Genomic DNA, 7371 nt, shown 5'->3' on the forward strand with positions numbered 1-7371 from the left:
CCAGGTCAGTCTCTCATCAGGTTTTCATCCACAGACCAACGGTCAAGCGGAACAGGCCAACCAAGAACTCAAAGCAGCTCTCCGTTGCTTGACGTCCACTAATCAGACCACCTGGAGCAAGCAACTGACGTGGGTGGAGTACGCTCACAATAGCCTTGCCTCGTCGGCTACAGGCGTCTCTCCATTCGAGGCTGTTGGGAGAAAACTCTGTAAAAAACCCAGGAGAAATAAAGACGCAATGAGACAAGGTTTCTTTTTATGCTTTAACGTGAACACGGGTGAGCTGCTGAGAACAACTCCCATCGTGAACAGAGGCTTGGCACTTTTTATAGGAAAGACAGTGAGAACAGGATAAGAAAATAATAAACAGATAAAATAAACAACTCCATATGTGGCGCTAGTCTCGTCAGCAGAGAGCTGGGAGAAAGCTGTGAGAGATAAAACAATCTAAAACAATATGTCCCAAAACAATATGTCTTCGCTGGGAAAGTCTAAAAGGATAATTCTAAACTAATCTAACCATAGACAAAGGGCAGAGAAAAGGCATCTTTGTACATTTAAAAGAAGGTAAAGAAACATAGAATCATTTTCCACTAACATTCCCCCCTGTTTTAACTTATTTTAAATGTATACAACAATTGTCTGTCAAGGGTATTTATTACGTATCTTTAGCAATTTTTTAATGGTCAAAATGTCAAAGCAGAAATGTAAATCATGTGGCCTAAAGAATAAAAAAGAAAAAGACTAAGGAAGACACAGTAAAAGAAAATACAAAAGTGATAACGAAGGAAAATAATAAAACTAAAACTACAAAAAAATAAATAAAAAAAATAAAAGAATAAGAAAACCTTATGTTGTACCTGTATAAACTACTAATGTGTTAATCAGTGCATGATCACTTGACAAATCATTTTTAATCACCACGTCATTTATTAGCAGCTATTACAAGTTCCTCTAACAGAATTTCAATGGGATGCTGTTCTTCTTGAGGCACGGCAACATAAGCAGTCATTGTAGTTGTTATCATCTTTGAAATCATTACTCTTAGACATGGCAACACACACAACACTAATATGAGCAGTGCTATCATGATGAGACCTAGAAGGACAAACGGTTTTGCTACAGCAGCCAGCCATGAACCGCCGAACAGCCAGTCCAGCCAGCCTTGTGCTGTAGCTGCTCCAGGTGTGTGGTCAGTGAGATATTGTTGCAGAACGGTCAAGTTCTGCAAAGCTTCATAAATGTCTCCTCCAGCTTCGTATCCATCAGGGATAAAAGTGCAACATGTCTCCCCGATCAGCTTGCAAACTCCTCCTTGTGATGCTGTTAGCAGGTCTAGTGTCAGTCTGTTCTGCAGCACCATCGTTCTGATGGCCTTCTGTTCTCCTGCTAAGGCCGTTCCCAGGGTCTTAGTTAAGTTGATGTGTCGTAGCAGAGCATATCGGTTGATTTCCACGTGATCCCGCACCTCGGCAACTCCAATGCCGGGGACCAAGCTCTGTAAGAATTTCACTCCTCCTCCCCAGATGCGAAACTCTCCCGGCACTCCAGTGTCCACTGTAATGCCGAAAGAATTGGGTGAGGCGATGTCCACTTCACGTCTCTATCCCTGCTTGGGTGAAGTGCAACACTTTGCATGAAGAAGACGTGATCTGATAATTGCACCAGGGCGCACAGACCCCCCCAACCTTCAGGGAGTGACAGATAAGCCTTATTGCCACATAGGAAGTACCAGTCAGCCAAAACTCTGGTTCCTCTACTGCTGGGTGCCGTCCGTGCACATCCTGTCTGGTACTGAGTCTTTGTTTGTAGTGGCATTCGAAAGCTGTAGTCGGAGCGACAGTTGAGGCTCATCAGCGTCGTGTTACTGGCACAGGTTTCGTTGATTGACCAGGCCATACACTTCCTCTCGTTCCTCGGTGGGCAGAAAGTGTATATGTATTTACATAGGTGAGTAGGCAGCTCCCCCACTGCCCGCGATCCATTGTTCATCACACATACTGGCAGTTGTGATGCGTTCAGTTTGTTCAGTAGAATTACATCAGGCAGTGGGTCTGAGACTTGGGGCCAGGTCAGTAGGTAGGTCTGTCCGGAACAGTTCACATTTGTGGGTGATGATGACCTCCAGGTAGCTTTTGCTGGGATGCTGTAGTTGGCCTTGGACCAAAGAGTACCGTAGCCTGGATGTGTTGCCAGGCCCAATAGGCACCAACTGCGATCTTCAGGTATGCTGTACGGCCACAGGCCAGACGTCTGTGAGGATAGGGGCATATGGGTACATGCATAGCAGTCAGTTTTATTATTCAAGTGAGCTGTAGTGTTCATAAACTGCCACCAGAAGTTAGTGGCGTAGCCATGGGGAAACTTTGTGTACTTTCCTTTGTCATACAGTGTCTGCCTTTTCTTCATATAGCGTGACTTGTTGTCCCTCACGGAAGCAAAGGTGAGGAGCCCGGCCAGGGTCAGGGCCGCTGCAGTTATTAGGAGCCACCACCTCATGACAACAGGACACACCCTCCTGTCGTGAGTAGACCCCCCGGCCAGAAAGGCTGTTCCCTCCACCGGGCGAGATCACGACAATTGGGCGAGCCTGTGTCGGCTGAGTTTAGATGGCTTCACTTACTCGTCTGCAATGGCTCTGATGGATCCAAGATGGTCGTTCCGCTATTTTGCAAGCGGTGGGCGTGGTGAGGAGAACCTGATGTGGTCCCTCCCACCTGGGTGCGCTCCAGTTTTTCCTTTGGAGCACCTTGATCAGAACCCAGTCACCGGGCTGTAATCTGCAAGACACTGGAGAAACATCATCAGGTTGTTGATTATGTACAATGATCTCTTTGTTTTCTAACAGCTTAGACATCCATTCTGCTAATGTGTTTTCTCTGATTGATTTGTCTATTGGTTGACTGGTGATGGGCAGTGGGAACGGCCTACCATGAATGATTTCAAATGGAGTGAGTTTATGGGAGCCTTGTGTTAAGCGCATCCACATTTTCACTAAACCCAAACATTCAGGCCACGGCCTTCCTGTTTCTGCCATGCATTTCCTGAGCCTTTGTTTTATAGTGCCGTTAGTTCTCTCTACCAGGCCTGCGCTCTGAGGGTGATACGCACAATGGTGTTTTATGCTGAAACCGAGTGCTTCAGAGACCTTAGTGATGACATCATTTACAAAATGAGTGCCGTTGTCTGATCGTATCAAAGCTGGGATGCCATATGTGGGTATGAAGTGATTGCACAGGCACTTTGCTACTGAAATTGCATCTGCCTTTTTCACTGGGTAAATTTCTGGCCACTTGGAGAACACGTCTATAACCACTAGGGCATATTTCGACCCTTGACATTCGCTTAGCTCAATAAAATCCATATGAATTGTGTGAAAAGGGTGAGGCGGAGTGGGAAAACGGCCTCTTTTTGGTCGCAGATTTCCCTGAGCATTATATTTTTGACACGTCATGCACGTTCTGAAGTTTGCTGAAGTTTCAAAATTTACAGTGTAGAAATGAGAGTTGACAATACAGGTCATTCCCCCCGATGACAAATGCGTACAGCCATGAGTCACTAATGGCGCCATCTTGTGGAGGGATTTTGGCAACACTGGCTTGCCATAACACATCATTAAGTCGTTTGTCAGAACTGCACCGTGTTTTAGCCATTTTGCCTGCTCTGCTGTGCTTGCTGCTTTATGTTCATTTTTCAACACATCCAGTGGAATCTGATGTGTGTCTACTGCCATCAATGTGATGTTTGTCGTTTGCGCCGCCTGTTTTGCTGCTCTGTCAGCAAAGTTATTGCCTGTAGTAATGAAAGAGCCATCAGTTTTGTGTGCTGCACATTTACACAATGCGAGTTGTTGTGGTAAATGTATTACAGTCAGTAGGCGTTGTAGCAGGCTGGCATGCTGAACCGGCTTTCCGGTTGATGTAATCATTCCCCTGTTTTGCCAAAGTTTTGCGAAATGATGCACAGCAGAGAAAACATACTGGCTGTCTGTATAAATGTTTATTTGTTTATCTTTGTGTATTTCACATGCGCGAATCACAGCTATCAGCTCAGCGCTCTGTGCTGAATATGAAGAAGAAAGTGGTTTTGCTTCTATTATTCTACTATTTGTGGTTACTGCGTAACCTACACAATTTCGGCCTGTGCTGTAAGGTCAAATAAGTTCTTAAGTGGCTGCCTCAAAACTGTTTTGCATTATTTCTCTGTGGCCTCCTCCTACAATCTCGTGTGAAGTGACCTTCCTCTCCACGGTTCTAGCAGGCGTTGTCTCTATGTTATCTGCTGTTTCTGCGTGGCTGTCTGCAGCCTTGGTGTTTGTGACTTTGCTCGCCTCTCTGTTCCTGATAGCCACCTGCGGATTAGTGTTTTAGTCTATTGTCAACACGTCAGCCTTATTTTTAAGTTACAGAATGCTTCTTCTTTGTTTCTGTCTTGGTTTGGGAGAATAGATGCAACACTACATTTTCACTTAAGGCAGTTTTAAATAATTTCTAGTTTTTCAAACAAATCATGGATCTCACACATTTCAAACTTTGAAGTTAGGGTTGTTTCCCATTTATACATATATATATTTAACTTTGCATTGCTCACAGCTCATAGCTCACAGCTCTAAACCTAGGCATTTTTCAATCATATGCCTAATCACTATGTGTCACTGTGATTCTCAAGTATTGTCACAAAGTTCGTTTAAATTCGTTTCCAAAACCAACAAAATAATCAAACAAAAACAAAAACATAAACGTGTCAGGACACAAAAGAAAAAAGAAAAAATGCTGCCATCCGAACAAGGCAGAAGTCTGCATATGTTGGCTTTTAATAGCATGCAGCTTGTAACATGGTAGACTAATGTGCCTGTGTTAATTCAGCTCCATATTATTGTGTGAAGTTGCACTGGGTTGGGAGTGGTTTTGTGTGTGTCACATTTTTGGTGAGCCAATGGCTGGAATGGGGTTGGACTAATTAGAGACAGGTGTACTTGATTGCACTGATACACTGGTCTACTTATAGCCCACACTACAGACACTGCTGTGTCGTTTTTGTCTCTCTGTGCAGGTATGTAATGTGATGAAATCAGATATGTTTGGGATGGATGGGTTTTGCGCTATGAAGTTTATATTAAGTGTGTCGTTTTGTCTCTCTGTGCAGTCCAGGGCCTATTATATGCCACAGCCTAAAGGCAGCAGAGTTGCAGAGGCTTGAGTGACCACTGACTATATGCTTGCAGGGTGGTGGGTCTCCAAGGACAACTTCTAACCCTGTTAAAGGCAACATGTGGAGTGCAACTTGGCCGTGTGGCATAGCTGGCTCTGGCCTTGGGACTGTGTGTTTTTATACAATTCATAAGTGGGACACTGGACTGTTTTATCTTTTATCTCTTGATATATTTTTCGTCAATAAATTATCTTTTAGAATTTTATTGACTGACATCTTTTTGCCCATGACTGAAACGGTTGGTCAGACCTAGAGTCTTTCTTTGGGTGTGTTACAGCAGCTTCTGCTCTAAAAGAAACAAAAAAGAAAAAGAAAATGTGGAACATGCTCATCAGCTTAGCAGTGTCTACATATTTAATTCAGCTTCTCAATCCTGTAGTTTTAGCTGTTGTCTACAGGGTTTTGCTTATTGGTTGTTATTATAGGTGTGCTCTATATCTCAGCAATGTGTCATTCTAGAATGATAGGTTTCAAGCTGGTCAAGTGCCTCTATGCACTTCATTAGTTTAGTTATTCTCTGTATTGTCTTCATCTCACATGTCATTACACTGAGTTTCAGCAAACCTTAAGCTTGATGCAGACTACTGCTTAACAATTATCCACCTCACATCATAACTGACTAAGGTGCCTCTTCATATTAATATTATGTCATTGTTAATATTATCCTCTTTGTCTTATATAACAGCAATAGCATATTATAATGTTTTATTAGTGTGTACCATTATACTACTACTGAGCCAATTTGATAGTTAGGATCATCTTATTCAGCAAACAGATAATTTAGAATTCATCCAATCTGCGGTCACATTTGTTCTCTCTGTTGCATGGCGGACCAGGCAGTTCTATTATAATATTTATATTTTATTTTGTATCCATCAAGGGCTTCAGATGACCTGCAGTATCATCCTTTTCCCAAGGTGGAGACAGTTACCTTTTCACACACTGTCCTTGGCTGAACAGTGACACAGCCTTAATATACTTTATTTATGTTATTAAAATATTTTCGTGTGAATTATTTGCTTTATATCCATTTTATACATTGTAGGCATGGTCATCATGCCAACTGTGTTTCATTGATAATATCACTTTACAGGTTGTTATCCTTGCTATTATTAATTTCAAATACTCTAAAGATAATTTCTACTGTAATTTTCCCTTTGTTTATCTTTATTTCGTACTTTCTATATTTATATCTACTCAGTGGGGTCTGTTTTCAACCCTTTTAAACTACTTCAAACTACTTTGATCTCTAGTTTTCACTTAATAAGGGATTATTATGTTCTTCCTGATATGGGTGTTGCTGCAGATGCGGCTGCAGGAATGAGTGATGGTTTACTAAAAGGATTGTGGGGACTGCACAGTGTCTCGTCTTCTGGTTTTACTAAACTGGCAGTTGGATTCTGTTCTTCTGACTGTTTATATTTTGTTTTCTTAAATTTCTCAATTTACAGACATTGTTTTGTCCGGCCCCTGGACTTTTCTTTTCTCACCACTGCTCGTCAGCAGGAGTGAGTTTTAATTTCACTTACTTGATTACCCATCTTATTTATGTATTAATTTTTGTTTAAGTAATATATACACGATACAGCTGCTATCACCTTCGCTGGTATTAGAAATGAGAGTGGTTGCTCACACGCCCTTCTACTTTCGGACTATTTCCAAAAGCGGTGTGAACTTTACGAGACGGAACTCGACCGTTCTCCCAAATCACCAGCACGTCAGTGAACAGCAGTAAAAGAAAAACACAGTAGGAGCAGCTCAGTCTCTTATTGGACCGTGAAAATTCAGCTTGCTCCGTTAATTAAAACAATACACACACACATTCACATTCACACCTATTCGCGCGATCGGAACCCTTATCATAAGGGGAGCTGCCAGTCTTTCTGTAGACGAGCTACTTATTCCCTAGACCCTGTCTAGACCCAGCTGGGGGAGCTACCCAGAGCTCCAAACCTAACCCACAGAAGTGGGGAGCTTCCAGTCGACGAGCTCCAAGCTACCAGTCGACGAGCTACTTCCGCTATTTTAAATTCCCTGAATTTAAAATACGTTTTTACGCAAGATTGTGTCAGTGTGTCTGTATCTACCTGGTCAGTGTCGCCGGATCTGGTCCACCTCGATCGGGCCCCACCACCGTGGGTCGCTTGCTAAGACGTTGGC

The 7371-nt window shown here is 42.8% G+C and overlaps 1 pseudogene; it reads right to left on the reverse strand.

Annotated features, from left to right (window-relative positions):
• Positions 1–925: 925 nt before the first annotated feature.
• LOC146640088 (uncharacterized) lies at positions 926–2499 on the reverse strand (annotated as a pseudogene).
• Positions 2500–7371: the final 4872 nt, after the last annotated feature.

The sequence above is a fragment of the Diplotaxodon limnothrissa genome, linkage group LG1 (genome assembly GCF_057381915.1).
Source record: "Diplotaxodon limnothrissa isolate DT_005_m linkage group LG1, D_limnothrissa_male_GT1.1, whole genome shotgun sequence".
Lineage (NCBI taxonomy): Eukaryota > Metazoa > Chordata > Actinopteri > Cichliformes > Cichlidae > Diplotaxodon > Diplotaxodon limnothrissa.